The sequence below is a fragment of the Schistocerca piceifrons genome, chromosome 3 (assembly GCF_021461385.2).
Source record: "Schistocerca piceifrons isolate TAMUIC-IGC-003096 chromosome 3, iqSchPice1.1, whole genome shotgun sequence".
In the NCBI taxonomy this organism is placed as follows: Eukaryota; Metazoa; Arthropoda; class Insecta; order Orthoptera; family Acrididae; genus Schistocerca; species Schistocerca piceifrons.
This window is the reverse complement of record NC_060140.1, coordinates 106300515-106315509: the sequence shown is the minus strand read 5'-3', so window position 1 is coordinate 106315509 and position 14995 is coordinate 106300515.

Below are 14995 nucleotides of genomic sequence, written 5' to 3'. Positions count from 1 at the left end.
TCGACTAAATATTTGCGAAAAGGTTGTAACCACAGAAATAAATGCATGACAGATGCTTTGTACTGTGTGCTAGTAGCTCAAAAGGGAGAAAAGAGTTTGGAGCACACCATGTGTTGAAGTGGTGTAAGCATAATGCAATTTATTAAACACAGCAAAAAGCACTTGAATCATTGATGAAAAGTGTATATACACTGCCAACTGTACAATTGCGAAAGTGTCAACATAATACTGAAGATGGCTGGTCCCAGCAAAGGTTCGAGTCCTCCCTTGGGCATGGGTGTGTGTGTTTGTCCTTAGGAAAATTTAGGTTAAATAGTGTGTAAGCTTAGGGACTGATGACCTTAGCAGTTTAAGTCCCATAATATTTCACACGCATTTGAACAATACTGAAGAAGTATAGTTAGAATCAATGTCTAGTTTCTTCTTCTTTACGAAGCACTTAATCAGTGCTCGGATCTCGATTTTTCCAATCTTCGCAAATCACTACGCGGGAAAAACAACAAAGCCACGTCACAACCACAGCTCTCTACCAAGAGCACTGATGTGGCACATGTTCACAGGCAACAGTCCAATGAATATCACTTGAACAACTCGTTGCACTAGTGCTGACCTCTCATAATAAATTCCTAGAGTAATCATTTAAAGCCAGTTATTGATACTTTGTTAACAGACTTTCTCAGCATAGTTTACATCTGTCCTCAAGAGTCTTCCAGTTCAGTTCCTTCAGTACCTCTGTGACACTCTGCCACAAATTAAACAATGACCATTTGTGCTGTCCTCTGTTTACATTCAATACTCCCTTTTAGTCTTATCTAGCGTGGGTCCAACACACTTGAGCAATATTCTAGAACTGGTATCATAAGTGATTTGTAAGCAATCTCCTTTATAGATTGATTGCCTTCCCCAGTATTCTATCAATAAACCAAAGTCTACCATCTGCTTTACTCACGGCTGAACCTAGCGATCATTCCATTTCGTATCACTACAAAGTGTTATACCCAGAAGTTTGTATGAGTTATTGGATTCCAACACTGACTCATCAATATTTTAATACATGATACTATGTTTTTTTGTTATGTGAAGTACAATATTTAACATTTCTCAACATTTAAAGCAAGTTGCCCATCTCTGCACCATTTTGAAATCTTATAAAGATCTGACTGAAAATTTATGCAACTTCTTTCAGATAGCGCTTCATTAAAGATAACTGCATCCTCTGCAAAAAGCCTGATTTTACTATTAATATTGTCTGCAAGGTCATTACTATACAACATGAACAGCAAGGGTCCCAACACACTTCCCTGGGGCACACCCGAAGTTGTTTCTACGTCTAACAATGACTCCACCCAAGATAACATGTTGTGTCCTGACTACAAAAAAGTGCTCAGTCCAGTCACAAATTTCAGTTGACACCCCATGTGATCATATGTTTGACAATAAGCATAGGTGTCATACTGAGTCAAATGCTTTATGGATCTCAAGAAATACTGCATCTACTGTATTGTATTGATCCAAAGCTTTCAGTATGTGACAAAAGTAAAAGTGTGAGTTGGGTTTCACAGTATTAATGTTTTCCACATCAATGCTTATGGGGAGAGTGACCGTGTGTATGGCGAGGGAAGCAGAATTGCTGTATTGTTCCTAGTGGGAGAGGGTAAGGATGACCTCATCCAGAGTGCTGAGAGCTCCAAAAAATCTACATCATTGGTTGAAATATTCTAACTGACAGGAAGGAGAAAAAGGTTGGAGTGCCCACTCTATGAGCAACCTGACTGATAACAGTGGCAAGGCTCAGGAACCATCAAAACCTCCAGCCTGGGGCATAAGTTTTACTGCATTATTGGCACCTAGCATTGCTGAGCTAGAACTATGTCTCGAGATGGTTTTGGTACAACCTCTAGGCTTGCTTTGCATCAGAAAGGAAGTCTAGGTGGCATCTGTGGGCTGTCTGGACATTCACTGAGTATAGTCGCAAAGCTAGACCAGGGTGCCCAGTTTGTAGAGCCAGTGGTGCTGATGAGGTAGACACTAAAAGGTGCAGCAGGGTGTGCAGTTGAGATCCATCCAATAGTTCTGCCATATTTGCCCCACAACCACAAGACTGAGAAATGTGTTGAACACTTCATTGGGGGAAGTGATACAAGAGCTCAAAAACTTCTTACCCTATTTGATTGGTTCTCGGACAAAGCATCATATTGTATTGCCTAAACTGCACAATATTTCCATAAGGCAGGTGCCAGTCATCCCTTCAAAGTGAAACTGCCTCTAGCAGCTGTGACTCATACATGTAGGCACTGGCGCACCAATTTCTTTACCGGCTGTCTCGTAAAATACAGTTGCTAAGAAGTGGGACTGTAAGCCATCACAGGTTTGCTGACATCCACAGTCACCAGTTGCAGAAGTGAGCTACCTATCACAGCGAATGCGCATGTACAAGGTGTCATTGTTCGGTTTAGCTGTGTGGCTTTGATTTCCATTGCTGACATCTCGCTGAATTCGTTGTCTGAGGCCACCAGTGTTGGTTCCTATGCCGTGCTAAGCTGAAAAGCTGTTTCTCTGCTAATTAAGTTGCTAGCTAGTCGTACTTCGGCCAGCACACATTAGACGTAGAGGGCAACTAGAAGAAAAGGAGGACTCAACTAGGGTGGTTTTCCTCCCTTATGCTGGTGAGGTGTCCATCAAGACTTTCAGGCTTTTCAAGAAACACCGAATAAAATGTCTCCCATCCTCTAGAGGAGTGCAAAGGATGCTGAGTTCTGTAAAAGACAACATAGTTCTAAGGTGATCAGGAGTCTGTCTGTGTGTGAAACCATATATTAGCCAGGCATGTCACTGTTAAAGACAGATGTCACTCATCACTAGGTCAGCAAGAAAAATCTGCTGTTGCTAAACACTATCTTGATATGGAACACGGCATGAATTGAAGAAAAAAAAAATCCTCTTGTCTACCTCTACATATTGGATCTACATCATTAAAAAAGCAATTGTAATTCATATAGCAAACTTAATTAACAGGGACACCAGTTTTCAACTTGGCAAGACATAGGGACCAGGACTGGCAGCACTAAGGAATTGATGGCCTCAGACAGATGCATTCAGTCAGATAAAACCTGTGGGGAGTCAAAATCAGGACAGTAAAGCCAGGCACCAACATCTTGCCCATGCACATTTGCTGGGATCCCCAGCTTGTAGCCAAATGTCTCCACACCACAAATGCGTGTTCCACACCTTACTTCTCCAATAGGGGGCTTTGGATATGTCCTTTGGGATAACCGTATAGCCTCACCTTTTGGCACTTGCACTGTTCTAACAAACCAGAATATAAATTAGTGAACCACAACAGGTAGCCACAGCTGCACTTTAAGATGATATGCCTCGTCTAAATACTGTGCAGTTTGATGCTATGCCTGAGAACCTTTCAAGAAGTTATTACATTAGGAAAGCCTCAAACAGTACTTCTGCATACTAGTTTTAAATGTACATCATGTGGTCAGTTTCACGGTTGAACTCTGAGGTTAAAAAGGTTTGTGATCCCTTGCTGCTTGCAAAATGTGTGAAAAGTCTCTGAGATGGGTACAAAGTTTTTCGCGACAGAGACCTTACATAAAAAGATCTCAGTTTACTTGCCAATTCAAATTCAGATAAAATTCCAAGCTTTTGATGATTGCCTCTATTATCATCTTCATCAGGGCCTAAACCGACTTGTGAACTGGCGAGGCTCCCACTTTTATACGCACAGGGATATCCCATGGGTATATAAATGGGAGCCTCACCAATTTGCGACAGTCAGTTGTAACCCGTGACAATGATTATGGAGGCAGTCATCGAAAGCTTGGAATTTTATCCGCATTTGATGTGTCAAGTAAACATAGAACTTTTTATGCAAGTCTCTGAAGTGAATTGTGGACCATTATTCATCACCCCAAGTTTGGGAAGGCTTTCATTGGCGAAAACTTGAGGAAGGAGCAGCTGGGTGTGAGGCTGTAGTGACTGTCCTGTATATGTGTAGAAAATGAGACTTAAGCGTGAATAATAATGAGCCACATGTGATTCGTGTGGGGTCTACAGAGTCTAAATGAATGCATTCCCACAGTGCAGTAGGCAGTGGCCAAGAGGGGAAAAAAAACTGTTAGAGATGCCTTCTAATTGGAGGTCGACGACCAAAACAGTTGCTAGAGATTTCATTAAATGGCATATCAGTAGACAAGATAGTGTGTTAACATTTTCTCCAATGTCCATTGTGTAAGAGGAATAAGATTTGGTGCAGTAGCATAGGAGGGATTACTACTTGATGAGAGATGGAGTCAAAGAGGAAGAAACTCTTGATTGAGACAGTGACATAGGGAAAATCATTATCTAAGCAGCATGTTTGCAAAATGCAACATTTGTTCAGACCAGTATTTCCTCTTTCAGTGAGCCATTTTGCACAATATCAGATCTTTGACAGTCTCAGAGGGTACAACAGATGGAATTACTGGGAAAGAGTAGATAGCAGAACAAATGTTATGTGTAAACAGACTGCTAATTTCTGATCAAAGGTGGGTTTAAATTCTCCACAGGAAATCAAGAGAGAGAGAGGGAGCTTTGACTTTAATTTGTAATATGCAATAACACCACAGACTTACACGATAGGTGGGAATTTGCATAAGTTTGTGTCCAATTTTGCGTATAAATACATATAAACTATGTTCAGTTGGGACCAGAGACTAAAGCAAACGTGTAATTTAGAAAAAAATGTTCAACAATGCAACAAATATTACAGTACAGTATTATGCATTGTAACAGTGTAAACTGATGTTAGTGTGGCATAGAAGGCTTTATAAAATCTAGCAATGTTATCTGACGAGTCAAATTCGGTTTCCCCATATAAAATTTCCTTGTGGCACACTAATAAATTTTTTATTCCCCATTTTGTATCAGAAATGAACATTTTGTTGGAGTCCTTTTTTTCCAAATTTTGTACCCCATTTTCAGCTGAACTAAGGCCTTCTGTAAAGTTTGCAACCATCATTTGATCTTCTGATTGAAATTGGTCTAAAAGTCAGGTTGTTCAATGTTTTACTTTTGCTCGCACATTTCTGTAGGCTCAGTTATTGTCAGCTGCTGACTTCTAATCCAGTTGTTTTTGAACATCCACCATTCACCTCTAAATTTATTTGTCCGGCAAGACTGACCACTTGTTAAATCACATTATCAATTTGATCACAATGTAGTGCTGATGCTCGCTGAGTTACAGAGGTGAAAAAATTGGAGATACTTCTTTACTGACTACATTTAAAGTTTTTTGTAAATTTGATTTCAAGATTGTCCATTAATTTCATGGCATCTAAAACACTGAACTATGTCCAAAAGTCTCAAACAGAGAAGTCGTTGTTTCGTCTTACAGCTTCATGTATGCATACAAATGATCGTTGCATGTAGTAAGCTTTAACCTTGCGGCATGCGCACTGTATAATTACGCCAGCGGAGCGTGCGCCACTCAGTGGTGCCTATTATCAAATACCATTTGATTGACATTGTTTTTAGTTTTCTATTTGAATTTGTGGAAGGGGTTTTGAGTTATCGTTATAACCACGGATTTCAGTGCTACTGGAGGGCTTTATTAAAGCGAGTCTTACAAAAATGTATAGCGGATGGCAGCAATTTCGTCAATTGCAAGTCGCTCTTTCCTCATTGAAACGTCTAGGTGCTGCTTTGAGAGTAATCAATCCTGTGCCATTTGATGTCCACAGCTCTAACATGCTTGTGCGTCCTCCTATTTGTACGACAATGAGAAACAGTGCCCCTAAGAGAGCAATTATTTCAGAAGCCGAAATATTTCTGCAGTCTGTGTCCCTCGCGTAATTCACAGATGATCTCTTGTTATTTTTATGTTTATTGGTGTTCGCAACAACACAATCAGTTACCTAAGGCACCAAAAATTTGAGAAAACTTTCAATGTAAGTTTGTGTAGCATTGTGTTTTGGGCCAGGTAAGTCCTTTATTCTTACATTTTGTTTTGGCCAGCACCACTAACGGATTATTTATCCATAAAGTTTCCTGTTCCTTATCAATGTAAAAATAGCACTCATCACTTCATTCCCGCCATCCAACGATTGTTCAGATTCGCTGAAATAATCTGCAGCCTCGATTATATCTACTTCATAATCGCTGTCAAAGAAATCAGCATAATTCTTCTTGCAGAAGAAGGTGCTCAATTTCATCTGACGTCAATCCTTTTCTTTGTGCAAACCTTCAAAACAATAGGAAAAGTATAATACTAATTTAGAGTAACTAAACAATCATTCACTCGAAGTGTTTTTGTAAAATATAGCTTCTGATCTTCAAAACATTCAGCAAAGATTACGTCACATTTACTTACATCACCGGGCGCGTTTAGTACGCAGTAGGGTCTCGGTGTAGTTGTACAATTTGCTGTTCAGTCCCGGCTATTATGAAGGGTCTTATAATGCGACAATAGCGAAACTTGTCGCCTGACAGTGTCAACGAAGCATATGTAGTACCATTGTTGTGTGCTTGGCGCGCTAACTTAATTAGGAAAAGAAACCTGAATTGGCGACACTGTACACCGCCACACACCCGCCGCAGGGTTAAGTGTTTCTGTGACTTTCTGGTCTATCGGTTGAGGCAGGCAGATTCGGTGGCAAAAATATAACTTTCACAAGCAGGTCAAAATTAATTAGATTTACGTGAGGAAGACCTGTCGCATTGACGAATAAATAGCATCACTTTATACGGGATGTGCTTTAATTGGCAACAGCATCCGACTTCAACTATCAAGTGATGATCAAACCAGTCCTCAAAAAGGGAAGCTATCACCCGAGCTTTAGTATTCGACTTCCAGATCACAGGCAACTTAGCTTTGGACGTATTTTTTATAGCCCTTAAATTTTCCAATAGGTTTTAATTTACAATAACCAGCTGCCATCACGCCAACCATCACTGTCAATCGATCTTTAGTGGCTTTTCCACTTGGAAAGGTTTCCTCTTCACGCGTTGTGAAAGGTTTTTGAGGTACCTTCTTCCAGCGCAGACCTTTTCATCTGCACTGAATACGTTTTGGCTGGTATAACCACCTTCTTCTATCATTGTCTTGAACTTTTTCTGAAATGGGTGACGCCGTCTCTTTATCAGCCTTTGCCACCTCTCTGTTTTCTGCAAACATATGTTAATTTCAACATCTTTTGAATTGGTTAAACGAACTGTTACTGGCTTTAAACATTTTATATTATGTCACCTCCCCAGCTTCTTCTTTCAGGCTCTGAAAAATCAGCCGAGCGTCATCAGAACACACACTGAACAATTTTTCACTTTTATGTGATTATCACACCATAATTTACCGTTGTTTTCATCTGAGCAATGATATCATGACGTTTATGGGTGATATTTGACTCCAAAGGCTGAGTGTTTTTCACAGCTTAAGGAATTTTTTCTTGAGCTTTTTATAACGATTCTGACTGTTGATTCCAGTAAATCAAACTTCTTTGCAAATTCACAAATTTTAATTTTTGCATTGAAGTCTTTGATAACATTAAGTTTAAATTACAAAGATAATGATTTTCTTTTCTTGTTTGATGCAAATGTATCAGTTGTGTTTCATTTGGATGACATAGTTAGAATCTATCAGTCAAGCTAGCTCCATGGATAAAACGATTCTGCATAAAACACATCCAAACCTGTCTTATGCCAAACATTGTTTAGGTGGAGGGAGAATAGAGACATGTGGTGCTCGGACAGGTGAATCCCGTAATTCTGGATTTCTATAAAGCAGGCCAGTGTATAAGTGAGGCTATTTGATGTTGGTCTTTGTAAGGAAAGTGTGTGTAACAATGCAGGTGTTTGCCTTTTTGTATGGAAGAGTACTGTGTCGACCGAAGAATGAAGAAAGACTTATAGTCACTTACCAGGTGGAAATGCTTTCCATAGATGTGTAACTTGAATTTAGAAATCACGTAAATATTTGCTGATCCCTTTTACTGAATCTGTGAGTAATTGTGCTGAGCCACATTTAATGTTTTAGACATCTAAATGATACAGTATGCTTCGTTCTATCTGGTTCCCCAAGAGCAAGAAGTGCCTTGATGCTTTATTTTGAAGTGTGAGTTGCTAATAGAAGGATTTGGCAGGACTGTATGGAACAAAATAGTGCAATTTTTTATTTAAAAACTGTTAACGATGTGCAGGCCACTCATACATGGACAACTTCCCGTTAAAGCATGTTTAATGAACCTGAAAAGAGAAGAACATTTTGTATGAAATGAGAATAAAAGTTCGTTTTTCCCATAAATGCCAGAAATTCTTTGAAAGTAGTTCGAACGGACATTTTTTCTATGACTTGGGGCTGAAATTTAAAGGGTACTAGCAACCTGCTTGGGCTTTGCATGAATAGCCTTGTGACTCTTCTGGCATACTGATAATCCATCCATCTCATACATACATATCCTCTCAAACCACTGGATCGATATCAACCAAATTTGGCATACAAACAGCAAACTTGACGAATACAGTATTGTGTGAATTTATAACCTCATAGCTCCAATAGGTATGGAGATATGGGCAAATACATGTTTTTTCAGCCCCTGCACGATATGCGTGTTGTCTTGTAGTAGTATTGGCAGTGATTATTGACCAGCTTTGCAGGCCCTACACATGTGGATGGACAAAGCTGGGGGAAGGCTGAGAGGGATAAAAGAGGGAACGGACAGAGAGAGAGAGAGAGAGAGAGAGAGAGAGAGAGGGGGGCAGTAAAGCTGGGGGAAGGCTGAGAGGGATAAAAGAGGGGATGGACAGAGAGAGAGAGTGGGTAGAATGGGATGGATAGGGAGAGACAGGGGCATTAGGGAATGGATGGAGAGACTGTGGAAGAAAGGGGTGGAAAGAGAGAGGGGAGAAGGAAATGTGTAAGGTGAAGAAGCGGCTAGAGGAGGTGAGAGGTGATGAACAGAGAAAGGATGTTGCTGCTCACCATATAGTGGAGATGCTGAGTCACAGATAGGTACAACGAAAAGACTGTCACAAAACAGGCTTTTGGCCAATGAAGCCTTTGTGGAAAATAGACAAGACACACACACACGCCAATGAAGCCTTTCTGAAAAATAGACAAGACACACACACACACACACACACACACACACACACACGACCACAGTCTCTGGCAACTGCAGCCAGTCTGGCTTCAGATGCCAAAGACTGTGGTCATGTGTGTGTGAGTTACATTTGCATGAGTGTGTGTTTGTGCCTGTTGCCTATTTTTGTCAAAGGCCTGGTTGGCCGAAAGCTTATTTTGTTGTGCCTATCAGCCAGTCAACATCTCCACCGTATGGTGAGTAGCAACCCTGCATGGTGAGTAGCAACCATCCTTTTCCAATATTGTTACATTCCATCCTGGATTTTCCAATATATATAATTATCAGTCAGTACAGTGGGGTTTGGATATACAGGAAACGTGTTTATGCAGCCCCTGCTGTAAAGGCTGCCCCACACAACTGTGTGGGAATAGAACCGACCAACCTTATCAACCTGCTCTGCAGGCAGCCTATGTGTTGGGAGCAAAAATGTTCTTCCAGCCCCAATGTATAGGCTGTGCTTCTTAAGAGTTGCGTTGTGGGAGTACCGCCAGGTTGCTTTCTCAACCTGCTTTGCAGGGCAGCCTACAGACCAGAAGCGAAAAACAGTTTTCAAGTGCCTGAAGTGTATTCTTTCCAATATAGCAGACATCTTGTGGGATTAGTATCAGTTGGTTTCAGCAGCCTGTTGTGCATGGGCTACACGTGCAGATGATCATGACTGGCGGAAGATTGAAATGAATAGAGAAGAGGATGAACAGACAGAAGTGGGCAGGAAAGAATGGACAGAGAGAGGGGAACAGCAGGGATGGACAAAGAGAGGGAGCAGCAGGGTATAGACAGAGAGAGAGGGTAGGACTGGATTGACAGGGGGGGGGAGGGGGAAGGAGAAGGGGACAGAGAGAGGAGTCAGAAGTAGATGGATAGGGAGAGGGGTAGAAGGAGATGAATAGGGTGAAGTGGGAAAGGAGGGTGTGTAGAGAGATAGAGACAGGAAGAGATGGTCTGAGCTAAATGAGAGGAGGAGATGGACAAAGAGAGAGAGATGGGAAGAAGAGATGGACAGAGAGAGGGGGAGGACGAGATGGACTGGGAAGGGGCAAGAGAGGATAAGAGGATAGATGGGCTGAGAGGAGGGGAGGTCAAGTGCAGAGAGTGGGATGATGAGGATATTGGCAGAGATGTGAGCAAGGAGATGGACAGTGAGTACAAGGGTTGGGGGGAAGGAGGAGATATTCAGGAAGAAGGCAAAGAGGAGATGGGCAGAGGTGCGGAGGAGATAGACTAAGAGAGGGGGAGGATGTGATATATGCAATATATGTATCAAACTTGCACATGTGCAAAGCGATGGGGAAAATTTTAGTCTTAATACGTATAAAGCTGAGAATATGTATGTATATATGTATGTTCGAGAACTCCTTGCAGGACCCTGGACCTAAGTGGACCAAATTAGGCACACAAACACTTTTCCCTGAGAGAACCAATGTAAGAGGACTTATAATGCTCTAGCTATAATATTTACAGAGAAACAAACATGCAGCATACTTTAAGCCCCTGGTATATAGGCTGCTCTCTTTTAACAGGTGTGTTGTAGGAATGTTATCCACATGCTCTGCAGGACAGCATACACATCAGGGCCTTTGTGGGCAATCAGGTAGGCATCACGCCATATGCAGAGGTATTGCCTCCCTCCCCAGCATATGCCCATCATTCCTGTCCTTCACAGACTATAATGTGTTGATTCTGAAGTGATGACCATCAGTGCATCACTGCAAGTGCATTACATCCATTGCTGTTACACAGCCAGAGTGTGCTCCTTGACATGTGCAGGAGTGACCTGAGGACATGGAACAAGATCATCCACAGAAGTGAACATCTGCAGAAACATGCAGAGTGTTCTAGCCTGTTGATGATTGTGCTGTGAGGCTTCAGCGGTTAAGACAGTACACTCTCCACAAACAAGCTAATGGGGCTCCACATAGCATGAGACATACCTCATAAACACAAGACACCATCGCATACATACGTCTCCACTCTATGCCAGCCTATCATTATGTACCTTGTGAGACATATGCAGATATACCAGCTATTTGTATGGGTAATAGGTCAGCATTAAATGCACATTGCATCTCAAAATGGTTTTCTGCCCAAACATCTCTCAGTTGCTGTAGGAATGGCCAAGTTAAATTGTCAAATCTCATTCCACCACCAGCTGAATTACATGTATTGACTTGAAGGGACATGCTGCAGTTGAGACATTTCTTATGGCAGATGCTAAAATGTACTGCAGTGTTCCAGATGATGTCATTCAGTACAGCAGCACCGTGTATGCACACCACAATGAGCACCACTTTCAAAATTCAGAAGCAGATAATTCACCAGATAGGGCAGATGTTGCTGCCTGTAGGCAATGCACCCAAACACCTACAACTGTATTTGTTAGGTAATGAGATCCTCGAGGCGGACAGGCGGTGCAGATGGAACCCTTGTATACATCAAGAGATTTTCATTATATTACAAAAAATGCTGTACACACATAACAGAATAATTTCACAATTTAAAACTGCCTTAGAACATATGTCGAGTGTTGAGTACAGATTAGTTACATGATACAAAAATTGACCACAAGGGGAGCACAAACGCCATTTCAATCCACCCCAGTTGCCCAATATTGCAGTCATCATATTCGCACATGACACTAACATTTTGGACATTGTTCTGCACCAACATAGTGCAGAGGTTACACACATATCCGAATTGCACCGATTCTATGGCAGTCTGCATAACCCCCTCATTTTACCCCGATGAGTTGATTGATACCATTCTGGCCCCTTGCCCGTTGACTTACTTTCTAGTGAGACCAGGCCAAAGAAGATGACTGCAGTGAAATTTTATTCATATCATGTTATGTTTGACTCTGATGTCTGCAACTAATTATTAAACTGACACCAATTATTGGAACAATTTCTGGTGGATGTGTATGCCAGCATCAGTGACATTTGCATGTTGAACACTATGTATACCTTAAGGATACACTGTAAAAGATGGAAATACTGACAATGTTGGTGCAACAGTAATTCTGCCAGCTTTGTTCACTGGTAGCCCTGCCAGATGTATGAACATACACAGGATGCCTTGATGAATGTCAAGAAGTGTGGCCACCAAGAGCTGTTTATCACATTTACTTGCAACTGCCAGTGGCCCGGGATCATGCCGTTGGTTACACACAGCCAAACTTCCAGTGATTGCCATGATGTTGTAGCATGGGTATTCCATCAAAAGCAGTTGAACCTGAATTAAATTATAATAAGGGATAACATATTTGGCCCAGTGCACTGTTGGGTATACACCATTGAGTCTCAAAAACATGGACTAATGGACTACCACACTCCCATAACCTACAACGGTTAGTAAACAGAATCTACCCGTCCAGTATTTGTGACGTCATTTCCTCTGAAGTACCGGACCATACATACAAACTGGTCACATAACATATGATTCAAGGACTGTGTGGGTACATAAATTCACCCTGCATGCGAGACAATGTGCTAACAAGGGAACCTCCCCATCGCACCACCCTCAGATTTAGTTATAAGTTGGTACAGTGGATAGGCCTTGAAAAACTGAACACAGATCAATTGAGAAAACAGGAAGAAGTTGTGTGGAACTGAGAAAAAATAAGCAAAATATACAAACTGAGTAGTTTATGGGAAGATAGGTGACATCAAGGACACTTGGACAGCAGGAGCTCCGTGGTCTCGTGGTAACGTGAGCAGCTGCGAAACGAAAGGTCCTTGGTTCAAATCTTCAATTGAGTGAAAATTTTAATTTTTTATCTCCAGTTTATGTGACAAACTCTTATGTTTTCATCACTTTTTTGGGAGTAATTATCACATCCACAAGAAAACCTAAATCGGGCAAGGTAGAAGAGTCTTTTTACCCATTCGCCAAGTGTACAAGTTAGGTCGGTCGACAACATATTCCTGTCATGTGACGCACATGCCGTCACCAGTGTCGTATAGAATATATCAGATGTGTTTTCCTGTGGAGGAATCGGTTGACCTATGACCTTGCGATCAAATGTTTTCCGTTCCCATTGGAGAGGCACGTCCTTTCGTCTACTAATCGCACGGTTTTGCGATGCGGTCGCAAAACACAGACACTAAACTTATTACAGTGAACAGAGACGTCAATGAACGAACGGACAGATAATAACTATGCAAAAATAAAGAAAGTAAAATTTTCACTTGTGGGAAGACTTGAACCAAGGACCTCTGACCTCTTCATCTGCAGCTGCTCACGAGACCACGGTGCTCCTGAACCCACGAACTCCGTGATGTTGCATATGTGACCCATGGACTACTCAGTTTGTATATTTTGCTTATTTTTTCACAGTTCCACACAACTTCTTCCTGTTTTCTCAATTGATCTGTGTTCGATTTATCAAGGCCTATCCACTGTGCCAAGTTATAACTAAATCTGAGGGGGGTGCGATGGGGAGGTTCCCTTGTAAGAAATATCCAAGACCACTACTCGCAGATATTAGTACCAGACATGATGGTTATCCTCTTTACATATGTTGTAGGCCTGAAGACAATGGTTTCACTACTGTAAGCTGTACATGCATGTCTGGCACCATCAAAACAGACAATCAATGGATCGTTTCATACTCACCTTTACTGTTATCAATGTTCCACATCCACACCACAATATGAAATTGTGCAGTAGCATCAAAGCTGTATAGTTTTTGTGTAATTGCATCAATAGGGTAAAGACAAAGCAATCTTCAGTATGGGAATGTGCAGCAGTAAGATGAGACCATACAGTACAAGATTGGCATATAAGGAAACAGTAATGAAGCTGGAGGGCAAATACTGGGATCTCCCATTCATGAGCATTACCCCTCTTGACACATCTAAGAGTCCACTTAGAGTATGGTCAACGTGTCTACTTCTCCAGAGGTACAGCCCAGGCTGTGGCTGCCAATCCACCACACACAACTTTAATGGCGTTCTCCATCTTATGCCGTACAGACCAATTTGCGCGCATCACATCTGGGATGCTCAGAGGAAAATATTTTGTCCATAGGTGGTTGACCAGCATGTTCTGGGTACTAATGTAGTGAGAAGTGATGTGTTAGGGAAAGTGTACCCAGAACACATTAACCAACTGGAATGTTACTCCTACACATTGTATTTGGCTCACAGTATGCTTAACTACAGAGACATCTGCACCATCAATAGAGTGGAATGTGCCACGTTCAGGGCTCTGTGTTATACTTGGGGATTACTGGAGGGTAACCAGCACTGGGCGTATTATTTGTGTGATGCCAATGATGTTGCCATGCCCCAGCAAATGAGACCCTTATTCGCTATACTTATTACAATGCGCAACTTGGCAAATCTGGTGTCCCTATGGGGAAACTATAAGGAAGCAATGTCTGTAGATATACATGCCTCCATACAAAATGTGGAGGCTGGCCTTGTGGCATCGCCCGCTCTGCCTGTGAGTGGACATGTGGCCGCTACTTCAGAAAGGTCCGAGCAGGCACACGGGGGGAAGGGTTTATTAGTGATTGGGAGCTCCAACGTTAGGCGGGTGATGGAGCCCCTTAGGGAAATAGCGGAAAGGTCAGGGAAGAAGGCCTGTGTGCACTCTGTCTGCTTGCTGGGGTATCTCATTCGAGATGTGGAGGAGGCCCTGCCGGCAGCGATAGAGAGCACTGGGTGCACCCGACTGCAAATTGTTGCTCATGTCGGCACCAATGAGTCCTGCCGTCTGGTTTCGGAGGTCATCCTCAGTTCGTACAGGTGGTTGGTGGAGTTGGTGAAGGCGGAAAGCCTCGCTCGCGGGGTGGAATCTGAGCTAACTATTTGTAGTATCGTTCCCAGAACCAATTGCGGTCCTCTGGTTTGGAGCCGAGTGGAGGC